Below are 22,162 nucleotides of genomic sequence, written 5' to 3'. Positions count from 1 at the left end.
TGAGTTTTTCTCAAATTCACGGGAATGAGTCTCACCAAACCCGTATAATCCTTAAAATGTGTTATAACATTTCATTTATTTGTAAAACCCTATGAAATAATTTTCACGGATCATGGGTCTCATCAAATCCAGATAGCCTTTAAACGGGTTTAACATGTTACTTGTGAAATAACCCCCCTTAATCATCAAACAATAATTTTCCCTGGTTATGGTTCTCACCAAACCGGATAGCCATTAAACGAGTTTATAACATCTCATTTATTTGTGAAACTCTTTCACCATCAAACCCTAATTTAATTGGGAAAAGTTAACGTACAAATAAAGTAACGTGATAAACATGAGAATCAAGTAGAGTAATTATATATACAAGTAGAGTAATTATGTAATCACATCATACAGTAATTATGTAATTACTCAATTATAATTACTCTACTTGTATATAAAATTACTCTACTTGATTCTCACGTTTAGCACGTTAATTTTATTTGTATTTGATTCAATCCCAATTTAATTTCTCTTTCTACATATTCTCCGTTGTCGGTATATCCTCTCCATCACCGATTAACTTTCGATTACATACCACCCACCATCATCAATCTCCCCTCTCATGAATCAACCGTCATCGTTACCTAAATCAGCTCCCCCTTTTCCTGAGACAAATATATGTCTTCATGTTTGTTCGTTTAAAAAAATCAATATGTTCGTGTCCGTTTATGTTTGTTTGATAAAAATCTAAAAGCCTTCACAACTCAATTGAAAGATCTAAAACGTTAAAAAATATAATTAACGTAACATATTAATATACTAGATTAGTACCCGTGTTACACACGGTTGAACATATTTAAAATCATAATATATATGTAACATCATATAAATTTAATTAAATATAAATGTTGTACTTGTAAACAAATGATAATTAGTTAAATTATTGAATCATATATAAAAACATACAAAGAATAACAAAGATAATAAAAGTTAAATTATTTTATAGCTAATACCATTAGTACAATAATAAGCAAAAAAAAGAAATTAGTCTCCAAATCAATAAAACAATTTTACAATGTCGATTCAACAAAACTACTATCTCAATGTTGATTCAAAAGATGAACTCTCTGTAAGACATTTATTACACACCAATAACCGTAATGTTTATTACTCAAAAATAGTACCCGTGTTTATTTACATATCAATTTAAAACATTTATTACACATCAATGTTAAAATGTGTTAAAAGATGAATAATATTTAAGACATTTCTTTTTATAAGTATATTATAAAATTATGTTACAAAACAAATTGTTATGACAATCAAAAAACTAAATTTAGTTTTTCATAATACAATAATTAATTGATCTTTAAAATGAAGTCTTAATCAATATTCAATAACATATTAAGTTTCATTCAAGTGTAGTTGACATATAGTTGATTCCTAATATATATCATTCATGAAATATAAAAAAGGTTTCTCATTCAATTCTTTATAACTATTTTGTAGATAAATTGTGTTAAATAATCATTGAATACATATAATAATAATCTTATATTGTTTTAATATATTGTCCTCTTTAGCTTTATGTTTCTTTCAATATGTACCCATTTAATCTTTTTCCTTTGTAGCTATATTTTTTTATCCATTTAGAGATAATGTAATTTGAAATGGTTGATGACTATCTATGAAATTTGAAATAAATGATCAACTGTGTATTGTAAGTCTCTTAGACTTGCTTGGTTACAGCAAATTTGAATTATTTCTAACAAATGTCAGACTGAAAAAAAAATTATATATATAGTTAGTAAATTTTCAACTTAAAAAAATCCACTTTTGAATTAAAGAGTGACCCGTGTAATACATGAGCGGGAATTAAAGAAAACGTAAAATATACATATTTATTCTGAATTTAAATGAATTGTAAATGTTATATTTATAAGAACGGATAATTTTAGATGAATTATAAGGTATTACATCATGAATATTAATTAAACGGTAAATGCATTATTTGAAATTAAATTATTGTTAATTATTATTATTAAAATTATAATAACGTACACATTTACCAAAATTAAAGTCAAGTCATATTAATAAAAATACTCAAGTTGTTAACCTATTAAAATTCGGTTTCTGAATTTTAAAATGGTTTAAATAAATAGTTTTTATTATTCTCATTTAGGAATAAATACATATTAAGGGATTTATTGTTTTAATCATTAAGTAAAATATAGTTAACAAAATGATCATATATTTAACAAAATGTATTACACGGGTAATTGTTAACCTGTTTGAGGCCCATGTATAACAATAATGATTAAAGTACAAAATTTTGATGAATTACCCGTGTAATACACGGGCCTCAAACATTGTATAACTCATTTATGTAAACTATAATATAAATAAATCCGTAAATTATAATATATTGTAATTGTAAAATTGTAATATAAATACAAATCATATAGTTTCCTATTATGTAAAATATGGATACTTATTTTCAAATTAACTTTTACCAAACTATACAAAATTAACTTATTTACTTGATGGTCAAAAAACATTCAAATTAAGTTTAATTTGAAAATAGGAAAATTTTCAAATACCAAATTAACACTCTTCAATCTCGTTTAATTTTAAATTTTCGAATACCAAATTAAGATATTCACGTTGACTATCAAGTAATTAATTTCAAATAATTCAAATTAACTTTAAAATCGGTTTGTTTATAAATTATGGAAAGTCAAAGTATATAAAATGTGTTAATGGGACTCGATAAGTGAAACCTTTCGTTAATATTAATATTAATATTTTTTAAGTAATTTTTGATATATTTATTATTATCTAAATTTATGATAAAAGATTTCAAATTAACTTATACCAAAAATAAATATAAGAATAATAGTTTTTAAATTATTTTAGTCAACATATACCAAAAATATATGGATACTCATTTTTCGAATTAAATTTAATATTTTCAAAAAACTTACCATAATTCAACTAATTATTTACATATTTACTTATTTTCAAACGACTTATCTAAATTTACTTATTTACTTTAATAATAATGTTTTAAAATTAATATTTGAAGTAACGATATAACATTTGTAACAAAAAATTTGTAATTTATAATTTGTCCCACGAAGTATGATTATATACCAAAAAATTTGTTGTTATAATAAAAATAATTAATTAATATTAACGTTAAGTATAAAGTAATCAACTTGTATTTGGTAATTTGTACCACGAAGTATAGTTATATACCAAAAAATTTATTGTTATTATAAAAATAATTAATTAATATTCACTTTGACTATAAAGTAATTAATTTGTAATTAGTAATTTGTACCAATGATGATCGTCGTTTGAGTCAATCAAAAACCTAATTATTCTAAATAGTTAGAGCAAGTAGGGTATCGTATCACAAGGAGTATGTGGTCAATGAATTCGTGTAACAGATTTCTAATTATGAAGTCACTGATTTTTAGTGCTGATCACACAAGCAATTAAAGTGAGTTTATAGAACTAAGCAACGAACGAACAAGCAAGTTGTAAACAATTAACAAAGCAAATCACACCCGGGAATTCAAGTAAGCAACCAAACAGTATCTCATGCAACCTAACAGATTGATTATCAACGATTAACTGAAAAATGATCAACCAGACAAAACCTTAGACGTCAACAATTACTTTACACACGACACTGGTTATCAAACAGTCTTTGCCAGTGTGACTCAGTTAAGGGTAATTGTACGTTTTATCGTATTCAATCTAACCAAACAGTTATATGACTAATTATAACAGATCGTTCAGACCAACGTAAACCTAAACCGACCGAACATACAGAAATACTAAATATCAATAATCATATATCAATCATCAATAACAAAACATAAGTATTCTTAATCACATGAGAAAAACTGTAAATGGTTACAAACTATACATCCCGGGTGCGATTCTAGGAGATTAGCCGAGCCTAGACATCATCAAATCTTCGATACGGATGATAGGGATCATGCGGGAGGTCTTGACACGAGCTAGGATAGTGGAAATCGCCTATAGGACTGCTGGAAATCTCCTTTGGTTCGTAAAAACAGAGTTAGGGTTTTCAAAGATGTAAAATACGATATAAACCAAAAATCCCGTCTGCACCCCCATCGCGATACGCGATGGGGTCTTCAATGGTCCATCGCGTATCGCGACGGACCAGAAAGTCAAAGATAATTAACACCCCATAGCGATACGCTATGGGTCTTCAAGGGAGCCCATCGCGTATCGCGATGGGTCTCCTCACTAGCAAAAATCATTAAACTTCTTGTTTCGCGTGCTGGACATCCCGGGTATTCATTCCATGTCACAACAGATCCAAAATGAGTACTTTAACGCCTGTGACCTGAAATCCAATAACACACGTATAAAGTATCGATAGTTCTAAAATAAACAGTTAAAACTAAATAAAAAACGAACTAAAACATATACAAATTAACCGGCCATCACATCCCCACAATTATCTTTTGCTTGCCCTCAAGCAAAACTCTAAAGCAAACATCGACCTCCATCATAGGTATGTAGATTATCGCCATTAATACTAGTAAGGTTTAAGGTCATACCAGTTTCCCAGACTGACACTGTTTTTAGATTGACATCTCATAAATACGGTTAAATGCTATAATAAAAACAATAGAGCCGCCCAGACAGGTGTACTTTGTTTCCGGTTAAGGCACACATGCTCATACCACTCGTAATATAACATCTCTCCTCTCGGTTTAATATATGGACTAGCAAAAGATGTGCCAGTATCACTTAGCTCTCAATATCACTCATAAGTATATATTAATCCATCAAGCTGCTTTGGCACAAATGCAAATCAAGAGACCTTTAAAAGGGTTGTAACGGGGCCAGGTGTAAGGGTATGGAAGGGAAATATTTAAGTAGCTCAAACGATCCGACCCGGCTTATTACAAAACATCTAAAAAAACGAAACTAATGTACCACTAAATGACTGATTATATACATCTAAATAAACAAACTATCAACATACTGATTTCACAATTTTTTTTTTGACATAAACGAACATCAACAAACTACAGAATATATAACTGAATATAAACAGACATCTTTTTATCTTTTTCTCAATTTTTTTAAGCATAATAACGTGATGCTTAACAATGGAACAAATACAAATACAAAAACAAAAACAATTACAATTACAAATAAACCTAGTAAGCAGGATCGTCTCGTAACATAATGTCGGGGTTAAACAAACGAAAAATAAGTCCAAGAAATGTTTTCTAAGGAACCCACCCCCCCGCCCCTCACATTACCCACGCTCATATGTATAATGTATGAGGCCCAACCCCCCAGTACCCACACTCTCGCTCATCCAGACGAGGCTTAACCTAATTGTCTCTATCACTTTTGCATTTTGCCAACTACGATCCCGTAATCCATGAATATCAGTGAAAGCACTCAAATGACGTGTGTGTGTGTACTATATATTATATGTGTATTATATATATTTGGGTCAACTCACACACGTACCGGAGGAATAGGGTTGACGACATAAACATGTGTACCTGTCCCCATGACTCGTTATCCCCGTCTAAACGACCCCATTTTCAATTTCTCGTAATAAAAACATTTGTGAGCAAGACTAATGAGCCGCTGAAAAACCAACCATGACCAGAAACCTATGATTTGGCATTAATAGCAATAATTAACAGTTAACAACTTTGGTTTCTGAACACTCTTCGAGGTACTATCGGGCTAAAATTTTTCAAATTTCCCCCATACCCACACTTGAGGTTTACATTGTCCTCAATGTTAAAATAGATATAATGATTAATAAACATTTAAGGGACGGGGTTGAAATTTAGTTTTTGATTATTAAGCAATTTTAAAATTTTGGGGCTCATGTGTGGCGGTTCTACTAACAAATATACAATTACACTTTTAACGATTAAAAATAATAAACAAAATGAAATTATGAAACCGAAATCACCTAATATCAACGTTACTGGAGAAGGACCAGTCGGCTCGTGAACTCTCTAAAACACTCGTGTACTCTCGTCTTATCCAATTACCAAACTGACAATCGAACCTGCAAAATCTCGAGATGTGTAGAAGCAAGCTTCTCACAAGTGTAAAACATAGGTCTTTTAAGAGTTTCGAAAATGAATAATTTTTGATTTTATTAAAACAATTACCGAGCCAAATTAATTAGTTTCATAATAAATTATGTTAAATTAGTTAAAAACGTTAAAAGACCTAACTCACTTTTGTAGGAATCACAATTGCATTTAGCGTATGCAACAAGCCCTGTAAACCCCCTGGTAGCCCATGAGGACGAGTGGGGTCTCGTGAGGGTTTATAGTGAACTACACCCACAAAGTTCCAAATACAACACAATATACAATAAATCAAAATACAGCAGATAATAACTCAAAAAAAACAAATTGGAAAGATACTTACAAACCCCGGGTTGCCTCCCGGTTAGCGCTGAATTGATGTCTACAGCTCGACAATATCTGAATTCCTCACGGTGGTCGAAGTGCACACTTACCCATCGAGTTTCCAATATGCACTCGGTAGCTTACATGCCAAGTCCGTAACCGCTTTACAGTGATTGCCATGCTACTTGAATGATTATTGTTAGGCCGCTTCTTAATTATTTGCCCAATATCTTGCATGCTTACTTTCTTTTCATTGTTTACCAAGCCTTCATCCCCACACTTGTTGTTTGGATAATAAATACTAGAGAAGGAATAGGATTCACAATGGCTACCTTGAGCTCTTCATACTCTGAATGAGTTGTATCTTCAACTTGAAACACAGTTTCACTTTCTTGCTTTGGAAGATCAACAAACTCATTCTCTTCACACCATCAGACATAGTACCACTAGCCAACTCCTCTTGGTCTCATTTGATTTCAGTTTTGTCCTCAATATTCGGATTGAGCGAGGCCAAAATTCTTTCATGTCTAAGCTCATATTCCTTTTCTTCTTCCATCATCTGTTTCTTTTGTTCCATCAACACGTTCATGATGGAATCGAGCTTAGAATGCAGAATATTTTGTTGCTCTTCATCAAACGACTGAGGATATTCATACTCATCTTCTTCATGAGAATATTCATAATCATCTTCTTCATGAGAATATTCATAATCATCCTCATCCCAGTCTGGTTCAGTGTGTATAATCTCTTCATTAATTTGATTGGTCCACTTAGCCTCGAGAGATTTCCTTTGTTGTTCTGATTCCTTATTATGCTCAACCATAATATTTATCAATTTGTCAAGTTGGATTCCACCGTGTCTTGGGAACTTGAGGAATAGGGCATCTCCGGTTCGCAGTTGGAATAATACGGCTCTTGATCATAATGGTCATCCATGTCTGATTGATAATCTTCATCATAATTTGGTGATGTGTGTTGTTAAGAGTATGAATAATATGACAAAATCTCTTTATCTTCATAGCCTGTTGTCATATATCTTCACCCATGGCAACGCTATTGCCGATTTTGTGCAACTACTGGACAATCCCGATAGTGATACGGGCCTTCACAATAGCAAAAATCACCATACTTGCTCATAGTGACAGTTGTTTGCTCGGGTTTCGGGATGGGTTTTGTTTTGACCCATAAGCGGTGACTGTTTGTCCGATTGGCGGGTGTGTAAAAACTTGTTACCTACACAAACAACAAACCCCGCGTAAAATGGAAAATTAAAATAAAACCCAAAAATAAAATTAAAAATTACTAAACTAAACTAAAATAAACAAAGAAATCAAATAACACGAAAACACTAAGCGCACTAACTCCCCGGCAACGGCGCCATTTTGATGACCGTCGTTTGAGTCAATCAAAAACCTAATTATTCTAAATAGTTAGAGCAAGTAGGGTATCGTATCACAAGGAGTATGTGGTCAATGAATTCGTGTAACAGATTTCTAATTATGAAGTCACTGATTTTTAGTGCTGATCACACAAGCAATTAAAGTGAGTTTATAGAACTAAGCAACGAACGAACAAGCGAGTTGTAAACAATTAACAAAGCAAATCACATCCGGGAATTCAAGTAAGCAACCAAACAGTATCTCATGCAACCTAACAGATTGATTATCAACGATTAACTGAAAACTGATCAACCAGACAAAACCTTAGACGTCAACAATTACTTTACACACGGCACTGTTTATCAAACAGTCCTTGCCAGTGTGACTCAGTTAAGGGTAATTGTACGTTTTATCGTATTCAATCTAACCAAACAGTTATATGACTAATTATCTAGCAACTGGTAACAGATCGTTCAGACCAACGTAAACCTAAACCGACCGAACACACGGAAATACTAAATATCAATAATCATATATCAATCATCAATAACAAAACATAAGTATTCTTAATCACATGAGAAAAACTGTAAATGGTTACAAACTATACATCCCGGGTGCGATTCTAGGAGATTAGCCGAGCCTAGACATCATCAAATCTTCGATACGGATGATAGGGATCATGCGGGAGGTCCTGACATGAGCTAGGATAGTGGAAATCGCCTATAGGACTGCTGAAAATCGCCTTTGGTTCGTAAAAACGGAGTTAGGGTTTTCAAAGATGTAAAATACGATATAAACCAAAAATCCCGTATGCACCCCCCATCGCGATACGCGATGGGGTCTTCAACGGTCAATTGCGTATCGCGATGGACCAAAAAGTCAAAGATAATTAACACCCCATAGCGATACGCTATGGGTCTTCAAGGGAGCCCATCGCGTATCGCGATGGGTCTCCTCACCAGCAAAAATCATTAAACTTCTTGTTTCGCGTGCTGGACATCCCGGGTCTTCATTCCGTGTCATAACAGGTCCAAAATGAGTACTTTAACGCCTGTGACCTGAAATTCAATAACACACGTATGAAGTATCGATAGTTCTAAAATAAACAGTTAATACTAAATAAAAATGAACTAAAACATATACAAATTAACCGGCCATCAACCAAGAAGTATGGTTATATACCAAAAATATATGGATTACCTTAATTACCAAGAAGTAATTAATTTAATGTATTTAAATTTAATATTCAAACGAATTACCTTAATTCGTATAATGATTTACATATTTCCTTATTTAATTATTCTTTAATATTAACGTTTAAACTTTAATATTTAAACTAAAAATATAACATTTTAATTAATTTATTGTTATTATAAAAATAATTAATTAATATTCACGTTGACTATAAAATAATTAATTTGAAATAATTCAAATATACTTTAAAATCGGTTTGTTTATAAATTAAGGCAAGACAAAGTATATAAAATGTTTTAATAGGATAATTAAATTACAATATTTATGTTAATGAAGTTATTTAAAACAATAAGGAAAGTCAAACTAAATAAATGGTATTAATGAGATAATTCATATAATATTTGAACTAACAATAAAACATTTTAATTAATTTAATGTTATTATAAAAATAATTAATTAATATTCACGTTGACTATTAAATAATCAATTTGAAATAATTCAAATTAACTTTCAAATCGGTTTGTTTATAAATTAAGTAAAGTCAAAAAATATAAAATGTTTTAATGGGATAATTAAATTACAATATTTATGTTAATGAAGTTATTTAAAACAATAAGGAAAGTCAAACAAAATAAATGGTATTAATGAGATGATTCATATCGAATAGATTACGACACGCCGGAAAAAAAATATAGATCAAACTTATCTCGGATCTCCGATATACAATGGTATTTTATTTTTTATAAATACAATAAAATGAATATACATGAATATTAACAAAATAACAAAATAAAATATACATCAACATTAAAATTAAAATGTATACATACTATAAACTCATAATCATTCCGTGAAATTAAATTATATGAGTCGGCAATTACCCGAAATAATAAAAAAGAATATTAATATTGATATTATGGATTATTTTAATTATAACTAATAATAGGAAAATTTTAAAGGTGTTAACGGAAAAACGAAATTTAAAGATGTTACCGGAAAAAAGATTGTATAAGTTGTGACACTCACCAGAAAATGTTACCTGAAATAATAAAAAAGAATATTAATATTGATATACGGAAAATGTTACCGAAAAAACTTACCGGAAAAACGTAACAATGGAATATAAGATTTTGATTAACAAACTAAAATGAAATTCTCAGAAAATTAAATGGGTAAATAACCTGAAATAATGTAAAACAACCATTGTTATAGGTATAAAACATAGCCGGAAAAAATTTAACGGAAAATCTTGCCGAAAATACTTACTGGAAAAACGTAAAACATTCACATATCACCTTCATGGCCGTTTATGATTTACAACCTAAACTGATTTTATATTAAAATCAGTTAACAATGAGAATAAACATAAAGAGGTTAGCAGAAATAATAACCGGAAAAAAAAGGTTGCCGGAAAAAGTAGATAAACAGTAGGAAGTTTATTATAAATACAAACTTACCGGAAAATTGATACAAATGTTGAATGATATTCGCCGGAATATATTAATAGGTGAAAGAGAGAAAATGTTGAATATGGTAAAAAAAAATTAAGAAATATTATGGTTTAAATATAAGTTAGTGGATGAGTTGGAATGCTTAAGAAAGGTAATGGGTGACATGACAATGATGTGGCATCCTATGTGGACACCCTAAAATGGTGACATGTGAAAATTGCTCCTTGATTTAATAGTATGTATAGATACGTATTAAATCAAAACGTTACTTTTTATATCCCAACGAATAATCAATACGTACATTACTTTTTTAGGTTTATGGTTGTTATTCATATTAATAGTAATAATATCGTAATTAGTCGAATCGAATTGATACTACCTTGTTTCCCTCTCTCCACACAAATTTCTTTTGGTAGTTTACTACTACTATATATGGTAATGCTTCTAATCTAAAGAAGTGTCGTGCCTTGGCGTCATTTCTTTTTTGTGATGACGAGCCACACAAAAAACGATGAAACAAAACATTAAATACAATTATTAAATAATTATCCAATGGATGGATATGTCATTGCACACGATGTTTGCCATTTACCCATGCATCTAGCTACTAAATTTTATTATAATTCAAAAAACTACAGGCTAGCAAGTTGCTTGTCTTTTTTCTTATTCTTAGACAGCAAGAATGAGAATTGGGTGAGAAAAATGGGTTAACTTTTTGTAAATAATATATTATTTAATTACTTTTGGCTATTTTTGGTAAGATATTATTTGGTTATGGGTTTTACATAAGAGTACTTGTGTAACATGGAGAAGAAGCAAAGTATAAGGTTGGAAGATGACAGCAACAGCAGAGGAGTTGTTAAGGAAGATCCAGAAGCTAGAACAAGATCATGCCAACCTTAAACAAGATATACAAAACCAGAATAATAATAATAATAATAATAATAATAATAATAATAATAATAATTCACGCCGGAGAGGCAATATTCTAACAGAAAGTGAATATGTGAATATACTGCAGTCAGTGGGACAGTCAGTGCATGTCTTTGATCTCAACCGTCGTATAATCTACTGGTTGGTCAGCATACTAATTAATTAATTATTTTCATCTTTCATTACTACTTCTTTCTTTCTTTCATCCATAAATTATGGACACTTAATTAATGGGTCAATGTCCCTTAATTAATGCTTGAAGATCGATTTGAATCTGCACGTGCAGGAACCAAATGGCAGAAAATCTTTTTGGTTATACAGTTGAAGAAGCGTTAGGGAAAACCGCTCCTGAAATCATTATAGAACCTAGATATTCAGAATTCGCTGATATTGTTATGCAACGGGCCGTACAAGGGGAGACATGGTCAGGCCAGTTTCCTGTTAGGAACAAATATTGCGAAACGTTTAATGTTATTACTACTCTTGCACCGTGTCGTGATGAGAACGGAACAACTTTTGGTGTTACATGTGTATGTGCTGATGGTCGACAGTTTCAGAATCGCGCCCACGATCAACTGTTTCCTCAACCGCTACAAACTGCAATCGTCTCAAAGATATCAAGTTTGGTTAGTAAATGATATTCGTATCTATAATTGGTGGTTAGCAGTACTTTATAAGACCATTTGCACTTGTTATACTGGTAGTCAAATTATTTCTTTAAACTGTTTTAAACATATTATGCTTTGATATTATAAGCCAAAGCGGATATTAAATATATTTTGAGATAAACAATCTTAAACATCATATATATCCTATCTTTAGACCTTAGACAAATTAATTATTACATTGATTAATGTTGAAAACACCAAATTAATTACAGGCTTCCAAGGTTAAGATGAAAATGAAGACAGCTTCGGATATAAGACCGACTCGATTTGGGTGGCCTTGGTTACAAGAACAAACAAGTTCTTTGAAAGTAGAAAGTCAAGTGTATGAAAGTCCTGGTGAAACTAAAGAAACTCCAGGGTCATCATGGTCATATTCTAGTAGCTCTTGGAGCATCAACAGTGATTCCATGGATAAAACCGACATGCGCAGTAATAGCTTCGATTTTGCGATCTCGTGGGATGACTTGATTATCCAGGAACAAATGGGACAAGGTATAAAAACTCAAATTTGATTTTTTTAATTTTCAGACTTCTAACATAGAGCTTCTATTAGTTTTTTTAAGAAATACATTGAATGGAGAAAATTTCTATATTTGGGATGTCTTTAAGCTAAAAGATTTATTTATTTAATTTTTGCAAGTTTCTGCAATCTGCAAGGTTTATTTATTTTATCAGTATTGAAGTGCTTTTCAAGTATTTATATCAGGCAAACGTTATAGTCAAATCATTTATCTTACTTTTTGGTGTTTTAATGTTTAATATTTTAATTGTTTTCGCAGGTTCACGTGGGACAGTATATCGTGCATTGTTGTATGGATCGGTATGTTTTCTGTCGTTTTGTTTTTAGATCGGTATATTTATTTTATCAGTATTGAAGCTGCTGATTGTTTAGAAAAAAAAACACCAAAGCTATGGGCATTTTTATGTTATATAGGATGTTGCAGTTAAGATATTTAACAAGCAAGAGTACCCTGATGATGTCATACTATCCTTTAAAAAAGAGGTTATTTTTTCTTTATGCTGAAAGTCAAAGAATTGACTTTCCAAATTTAATTGCTTGAATGTCATAAACTTACTTATATTGTTGTTATCAATTGAAGGTATGTCTGATGAAACGGCTTAGATAGTTAGATATCCAAATATTTTGCTATTCATGGGGGCTGTAGTTTCACCTCAGCATCTATGCATTGTCACCGAGTTTCTTCCCCGGTTGGTTCTCTAACCCCTATATGTTCGACTATTACCTAATGTCTTGGATATGTTAAATAACGATAAGTTGCAAACTTTTGTGGACTGAAATCGATACGACTATTACTTTTTCATTTTGCAGTGGAAGTTTGTTGAATTTACTTCAGAGCAGCACAACAAAATTAGATTGGACACGTCGTGTTCATATGGCTATAGATATTGTGAGTATCATTTTAGTAGTTAAATCAGTTTGATAAATTAACATAGTAGCTAAGTTCTTATTTATTTGTATAGGCACGGGGCATGAATTATCTTCACCGTTGCCAGCCACCTATCATTCACCGTAATCTCAAGTCTTCAAATCTTCTTGTTGACAAGAATTTTACACTGAAGGTGCGTTCATTTTGAATAAAAAAAAAAAAAAAAATCTTTCTCAGGGCTATATGAATAAAGATGATTTAATGTGTACCTTTAAATCTTTAATAGGTTGCTGACTTTGGTCTCGCCCGTATGAAACATGAAACCTACTTGGCAACAACTATCGGGACAGGAACGGTACTGCAATGTTCTTTAGCATTACAGTTACAAACAAGACTTGTGATAATTATGATTTCAAAAATAACTTAGTTACTAAAGTGAGCACCATCAAACCGTGTTTTCATTCATTAATCTTTTTCCAGCCTCACTGGATGGCGCCAGAAGTTCTTCGTAATGAGCAAGTGGATGAAAAGTAAGGCCGTATCTTGTTCTTTTCATATCGTCATAATATGGATTTTTGAATTAATATTTGGATAACTGGAACTCATGTTTTAAATAATATACGGATTCAAGTTAAACTCGTGTTGGAAATGTGTAGGTCTGATGTATACAGTTATGGTGTGGTACTGTGGGAAATTACCACTAGAAAGGTCCCATGGGAAAATCTCAACTCCATGCAGGTTCGAAACAACGTTAAACTTTCACATTATTTAAAGTGTAATGGTGTTATTGATATCAGAGATTTTGTTTAAACTTACAGGTTATTGGAGCTGTAGGATTTATGAATCAACAGTTAGAGATTCCAAATGATGTTGATCCTCAATGGGCTTCACTTATTGAAAGTTGTTTGTCAAGGTTGATCTTTGTACTTCACCAATTCTAGTATCCATATCATTAGGCCAAGTGTGGATTCTCTAACTTGTTACTTTCTTCGCCAGGGAACCACAATCCCGCCCAATGTTCCAAGAAATACTAGCTAAGCTTAAAGATTTGCAGAAGAAGTTTACGATTCAATTTTAGGTGCCTGAAGAGACAACACCTGCAAAAAGGTTCATAAAAATGTATGATTTTTTTTTTGTTCATTTTAACCATTGATCTAGGAAATATAAGTTCATTCAAACAGAGTTAATTATTTGTTACATGTACATTGAAATATATATTACATTGAAATTATAGAATAGTTAATAGTGTCAAGATTGTAATCCTTAAAGGGGTTGTTCTGTAAATGGACTAAACAACTTAACTAGCATTTAAACTAGTTGTTTAAGTTGTTAATATGATTTGAACACAAATTCTCTTCCTTTCTTTATTCAGTCTTGTTTAAGGTATAAAAAGCCTAGCGACTCTTAAACGCTCATCACTGACGGTACGAAACAACAAACGATGACAATATTGTAGGTTGAGGGTATAATATTATAAAAGGCTTCTAGCCAAGTGGTATCATGGTCATGTGTAAGATGGCATTCCTCCCTATGAGGTTGAGGGTTTGAATGTTTTGAGTCCCATGGTCGACATCAGTGAAGATTTAAATACATCAATATTGCATGTTTTTCATGACATCTTTAGCATTTAGGACTTAATTCCTTTATTTTGATTCACTATTAAAGTGCGGATAGTCTAAACCTTTTTCTTTTGGTATTGTCATTTGGTATTCGGACAACTAGATCCTTATTTTAAATTCATTATTAAGTTTCTGATACGAAAATTGTTTAAAAGTGTTTCAAAAAAAATTACTTATGTTTATCGAAAATCGTTTATATAATTTTTTATTTACATGTTTATGAGATTATACTTTTAAAAGTTTACGATCATGTACAAGTATTATGTACCCAAGTCAATCACTTTTATGTGATGATAATTGCGGGCCTGTCATTCATGGCCGGCCTTAAGACATGGCTGGTGAAGAGACTACATCAGATTAGGCCCAGACAAAGCCCAAGAAGTGAAGCCCAGCCCAATGGTATCCAGTGCACACTCAGACAAGAGACTAGGTCAACGACCGACCTGTCCCTATTAGTCTGGACGCTGGACAGAACTGAGGCTTACGTACTCCTTGAGTGAAGGAAATGTCCAGTGGACAATAGCCAGCTCTCTGCCAAAGTCAGAAGGGAGAGGAAAAACCAATGGACAATAGGTTAAACCCTAGGAGTAACGGTCCGAGGAAAGATTCCTCTGGGACCCTATATATGTATACATTCTCATTGTAATAGGGCATGCACAAAATGAATAACAAGAACTCTACTTTCACATCTCTGGCCATCTCATACTAAAATCAACCAAGGAAACCTCGCACATCCACACACACACACACACCCCTTCAATCTCAAAATAATTCATTCGAGGTCTCAACATTGGCGCCATCCGTGGGACCTTTGTAGATAGGAGTCTCATCCATAGTTTTAGACGACATGACCAGCCTGAATCCAGACGGTACGCCGTCGACATTCAAATCCATCTCCGATGATAAAAGTGCGCCAATAATGACGGAAGAAGAGGAAGTAACAGATCTACCCAAAACAGGTCCTTCTCCGAGAAACCGGCCAGAAATTGAAGGGCTGGTAGTGGTCGAAGATGAGACGGAGGAAGAAAACCAAAGACTAAGAGCTGAAAAGGGAAAGATGACATGGGAAAAATGGGAGATAACCCCCGAATTCGAACGAGCTCACAAAGATGCGCTCAAAGCATGCCTAGAAGAGCAAGAGAAGAAGGAGAAACTCAAGGCGGTCAAGACACGTTTATCGTTCGACACACCGGTACCGGAGGAAGGGGAGGAACCCAGAAGCATTCAGAGTAAGGATCCTAATGTTCTTTTGGAATCCCTGGTCACTCTCCTTTCCTCCGTCAAAGGGAAAGAGAAGAAAAGATCCGCGCCTGATACACTAGACACCCCGTACCGCCCGTCTGACACGTCGGACGTGTCTAAATTCACTCGGCGGATAAAGGAAGACACCCTACCTCCTAAGCTTCATTATCCCTCCACCGTAGACAAGTATGATGGAACTCAGGACCCGGAGGACCATCTCCACGCCTTCCGAGGAGCAGGAATGATCAGCGGGTGGTCCATGTTGGCCTGGTGCTGAATGTTCCCCTAAACCCTAACAGGGGGAGCACGGGTTTGGTTTGACAGTCTTGAACCAGGAAGCATAGATAGTTATGAATAGCTGAGTGGGGAAATTCGTGAGAAACTTTAGCCAGCAAAGAAAGGCTATGAAGAATCCTAATGAGATTCTACACATCAGAAGAAGGGATGAAGAAAAGGTGGAACAGTTCATGGTAGGTATGTGGCTGAGAGCATGAACATTAAAGGAGTACCATAGGTCATGAAAATTTGTGGTTTCATCAATTGGGTTAGGTTTTCCCAGTTAACGGAGAAACTGGGAGAAGATTTTCCGGCCACTTTCAACCAACTAATGGACCATGTACGAGCCTTTGTTATAGGAAAAGACACGAGGTCCTAACTACGAGAACGGGAAGCAAAAAAGGGGACACCCAAACCTCTAGGGGAAGAGTATCGGAGGTTCCAGTCCCGGAAAGGTCCGTGCATTGTTTGACAAAGCTCGTTTTACACTTTACCGACCCCCCTGGAAATCACACCGGTTACATACCCTTGACAACGTACCACCCACCTCGGTTCCCCACCAGCATGCGCCCGGAAGGAGGCCGGTACAATCCCCCTTATGGAGAAAAACCGCCACCTGGAGGGGAAGATGTACTGATAGCAGACAAGGCCAAGTACCTGGCCAAGACGTCCAGCTCGTTAAAGCAAGCATACAAGCCCAACCCCCAAGGGTATTGTAACTACCACAAAAGTCATGGCCATACCACCAATAGTTGTGTCCAGCTGAAAAACTTATGGGAGGCAACCTTGAAGTCCGGGCAGCTGCCTCTTCCGGCCAGGGGGTCCCCATCAAAAGTTAAGGAGGAAGACAAGGACAAACACTTTGTGGACATGATACGAAGAAGAGATGATGACGAGGGGGATCCTGGAAGGGCCCTTAAAGTAGGGAGAATGGGTTCCTTTGTCGCGAGCACCGCATGGATGAAGTCAGAGGTATCCTTCCCGGGCCTAACAAAGGAGGAGGCCAGGAGATGCCCTTGAACATATAAGCAAGTATAGAGGGACACGCCTCTAGCCACAATCACGAGACAACAGGTGAAGAGGTTTGTGTGGGAAAACATTGTCTGTCGCTTTGGGCTTCCTCACACTATCATAAGCGACAATGGGAAGCAGTTTGTAGGGGGAGTCTTTCGAGAATGGTGTGAACAGTTAAAGATCAAGCAGGTCTTCACGTCAGTCGCTCATCCCCAGGTAAATGGGCAGGTGGATAGGGCAAACCGAAGCATTGTAGAAGGTATAACTGGCCGTTTGGGCAGGCAATAGAGCTCATGGGTGGAGGAGCTACCACATGTTCTATGGGCTCATCGAACCATGCCTAAGGTCAGCCACAGGGAGACACCTTTCAGCCTGACCTGCGGCACGGAAGCCATGATACCCATGGAGATAGGCTTTCCCACCAATAGAACGCAGTTGACTGAGGCAGAAAATGAAAACGATCTCAGTCTGAATATGAATTTAGACAAAGAAAGAAGAGAGGTGGCGGCCAGGAGAGAAGTCAAATATCAGAAAAAGATGGAAAAGTATTACAATTCAAGAGTAAGAGAGGTCAAATTCAAGGTTGGAGATTTGGTCCTCCGAGAAAATGAGGCGAGCAGGCAGGAAAGTCATGGGAAGTTAGGGCCTCGATGGGAGGGCCCCTATCAGGTCATCTGGGCCGGAGACAAAGGTGCCTATAAATTGGAGTACCACACAGGGTAAGAGGTTCCTCATACGTGGAACGCGAAGCAACTAAGGAAATACTATGTCTAAACCCCTAGCGAGGGGAGGAAAAAAGGCAGCACACGTTAGGCAATTTATAGACATTTAGTGACAACTAGCCACGTGTTCCCAAGGAAGACCTCTATGACCCACAATAACCTCTCCGGGAGGGAACCCGCAAAACGGGTCATTACTAATGTTCTTTTTGTAATCCATTCGTGTAATATGACACAGATCTAATGGCATGAAGTTTGTTTTGAAGTGTTTGTGAAAACCTCTCCGAGAGCCCATTCATATGTCATCCATCATCTAAAAAACGCTAAAAATTGATTCATAAAAATCAAAAACTATTGTTTCCCGGGAAAAATGTTTAAACAAGCTCACATCATGTGCCAATTCTATACCCCCTATCATAAAGGATGAGGGGAAGGCCTCGCCGATAGGCTACATGGTTAACCAAAACAATTAAACGAAATCAAGAGATTTCCAAGTCACTCACATGCATACACAATCAACATATAACACAATTAAAACACAACATCATCGAGCGATTCAAATATCCAGTTTAGCCCCCTGGGGGAAAGATGTCAAACCCCGACCAAAGGCGGCGGAACATGATGAGGTGTAACGATTGCCCATAAGCGCATGACACTATTTTAAGCGATAATATTTAACAAACTCATTTAAATTTCACAACATCGGAATGTCACATAACATACTTGTTCATAAGATAAACATAACAAAATATAGCAAATAAATATTGTTCATTTTTGCTAATATCCAAAAGGTCTTGATGACGTTTTATCCAACTCCATAATCAACCTAAATGCAAACCTGTAACATTTCATAAAATAAATTTTAGCAACATAAAGGTTGGTGAGCAATTCATAGTTTTGAGCATATATGTATATAATAAGAAAAGCCACAATCTTGTATACGAAACAACAAATAAATAACAATAATTTGGATAATATGAGGTCGCTAATAAGAATACATTAGCGGCACCGTCTATAAGAGTATACCAAATAGATTCGGATTTCATGATGTCGTTAATAAGAATACATTAACGGCACCGTGCTATAAGAGAATACCAGATAGCTCACGGATTTATGAATCAACCCTCCAAAAGGGATAAAACACGTAAGCATATAAACATATAAGTATAATACACCAAATCGAACATTTATTTAAGTAAAGTATACAGTAACAGTTGTGGTTTAAGATTCAAGTATAAAGCATTTAATTTGAATAAGTATGAAATGTCACCCCCAAAACGAAAGGTGGAAAACGGGGTATGAAAATACTCACATTCAAGTATAAAACTTGATCGGTAAAAGACGGGAAATCAGATGGATGGAGTTTAAGGCCTAAATAAAAGTAAAAGCCTTGAATTAGAAAGGTTGTTTAGGAAATTTTAAAATAAAAAGATAAGAAATGTAAACAATTAAAGTTTAAGGTTTAAAACGTAACTATTTAAGAATTTATAAAAATGACCTTTTAAAATAAAATTTTGCTCGAAATCGAGTTAAAGTATCTAACATCAATATTTACTTAACCTATGTTAAGTAATAAGGTGGGTAAAATGTAAGAATACAAAGCCCTTTAAAATAAAGATACTACAACAGGTTTTAACGAGTATTCGGGTTGTTGTTTCGGGTCTTGACAATTGGTCAAACCAAAAGTTAACTTTCCAAAATAATAAATGTTATGAGATAAGTCAATAAAATCTAATAATACTTAACCAAGTATGTAGTTCTATTATTTTAGAATTAACAACGTACGTTAAGCGAGTGTTCGGTTTTGTCGGTCCAACTTTGTTTTAAGATCAAGTTAGATCCAACATTCCAAGTACTTAAATAAAATATTTAAAATCAGATAGCCAATCCATTGTAAGGCCAAGACTTGGCCCGCTCATACACCTGTTTAAAACCCTCCACCACCATCCAAGCACGGTCGGATTTGAGGTTATCACGCTCCTGCTGCAATTCCTCACACTCTTTGCGAATATCCTCAATCATCCGATCCTAATGAACCCGGATCTCACCCACATCGCGCCTCAAACGCTCATGCTCATCCTGCTCTCGTTTGAAATTGGCTTCCAACTACCAATAAGGCCCTAAACAATCAAACTAGCTATAAAGGCAAAAAAAAGAGTAAAAGGAGAAACACTTACTTCTTGAAACTTCTCATAGCTCGTCTAGGCTTCAGCATACTGAGCTTCTAAAACGGCAACTCGCTCCTGAGACGCGGAGAGATCAACCGTCAACTGGGCGACCTGATCCTGGGACGTCTTCAGGTTAGCTGCCAAGCCAGACGTCTCTGGAGCTTTCTCTTCAGCCAATATAATCTGCTGCCTCAGACCTTGGATCTTTTGTCTACCATTCTCAATCGTCCGCTCCAACGTGTCAATATCCTACTGGTTCTCTTGTAACATTTGGTCTGCATCGATCACGGCTTGACGGGTGTCTGCCCCCAAAGCTAAGGTCCGGTAGAGATGTGTCCCGAACTCACTCACAAGACTAGTCACACTCATGGCCCGGATATGTGCAAAATATACCAGAGGAATAACCTCGATAAGAAAGTCATGAGCTTGTTGGGGAGTAAACACAGACGAACCGGCATCCAGGTCCCACTTGGGGACAAATACTTTCTTACCGGTGGGTTTCTCAGCTTCAAAAGAAAGAGGATCTTGGGGAAGCGATACGGGATCTTCGGGGTGTTTGCCTTTGGGATCAGCCTGGCCAGAACAAGAACCGGTACCTTGATGTCCTTCGGTGGAAGTGATTACCGGGAATGCAAACTCGGAATCCAAGTCAACAATCTCAACAGGAGGTGGAGCTACAGGACGAGAAGAAGACGCCTGACCCAGGTAAGGACTCTTGGAGCTCCTCAGGCAATTCTTCATAGAAGCATCAAAAACGTCAGACGGCGGATTATTACATTTGGGGGTGTCTTCCACACCAAGAAGCGAGTCCGGGTTGGATCGATCCAAAGAAGCCGATTCGGTCTCTGAACTAGTCACCAGCGTCACAGGAAGACTGACAAACTCGACGGTCTTTAGGGAACCTTTTTGTAAAGCTTCCTTCAAGCTCATCTCTACAAGAAAAGAAAACAATGTTAGTAACTTTAAAACAAACGACGACGCGGTTGAAAATAAGACTAAACAAGAGGCTGAAGACCTCGTTCGCCCTCGAACATGGCAGACCAGGTAGAAGGATCCGACCATATCTGGCACAACCCGGCCATATACAACAATGGTTCAGGGTAAGTCAAGGCCTCTGTAGGGTTCTTTACAAGCAAGTTATACATATCATCTTGGTTCGTGGGAGGACGAGAAGCTAGATCACGAATAATGAGTCTGTACGACAACGGCTATGAAAACCAGGAGCAAAGTTAGGGGAAACAAAGAAAAAATATTCTTCCACTCCTTGGGATAAAATATGGTGGGCATCTTCGAGTAACAAGGGGGCTGCTTCTCAGTAGGACGACGCTCAAAAGTGAACCAGTCGCCATCAACCTTCAGACGATATAACCGACGGATCAAAGGCACCGTTGCGAAACCCCCCATGGCCCGGCAAGCGACTTCAAAACAGGTAACCTGCAAGAAACCCAACGGGTGAACTTGTGAAAACCCTAATTTTTGGAGCTTCAGCAAGGCCATTTGAAAATTGGTAAGAGGGTAACGGATGTTAACACACTCCAAGTTCTTCGTGTACAATGTAATAAGGTTAGGACGGCTGATGGCCGTCTCATGTGGTTCAGGAAAGATCGGAGACAACGACAAGGGAATATGGTACCGTGAGCATAATGTAAGCATTCTTTGTTGAGTAAGGACAGAGGTAAT

General features: G+C 35.2%; 1 pseudogene across 1 annotated transcript; it reads left to right on the top strand.

Annotated features, from left to right (window-relative positions):
- The first annotated feature begins 11,124 nt into the window (after positions 1 to 11,124).
- Positions 11,125 to 14,522, top strand: LOC143635557 (serine/threonine-protein kinase 54-like; annotated as a pseudogene). The gene is made up of 13 exons (XR_013154078.1): positions 11,125 to 11,529; positions 11,675 to 12,014; positions 12,269 to 12,548; positions 12,836 to 12,876; positions 12,991 to 13,059; positions 13,157 to 13,265; positions 13,387 to 13,465; positions 13,539 to 13,637; positions 13,731 to 13,799; positions 13,925 to 13,974; positions 14,101 to 14,182; positions 14,263 to 14,357; positions 14,441 to 14,522. The product of XR_013154078.1 is annotated as a serine/threonine-protein kinase 54-like (transcript).
- Positions 14,523 to 22,162: the final 7,640 nt, after the last annotated feature.

Source organism: Bidens hawaiensis, unplaced genomic scaffold (assembly GCF_021521415.1).
Source record: "Bidens hawaiensis isolate Kalapana, Puna unplaced genomic scaffold, B.hawaiensis_p1.1 tig00007577_1, whole genome shotgun sequence".
In the NCBI taxonomy this organism is placed as follows: Eukaryota; Viridiplantae; Streptophyta; class Magnoliopsida; order Asterales; family Asteraceae; genus Bidens; species Bidens hawaiensis.
The sequence above is the reverse complement of the archived record's forward strand: the minus strand, read 5'-3'. Positions and strand labels throughout refer to the sequence as shown.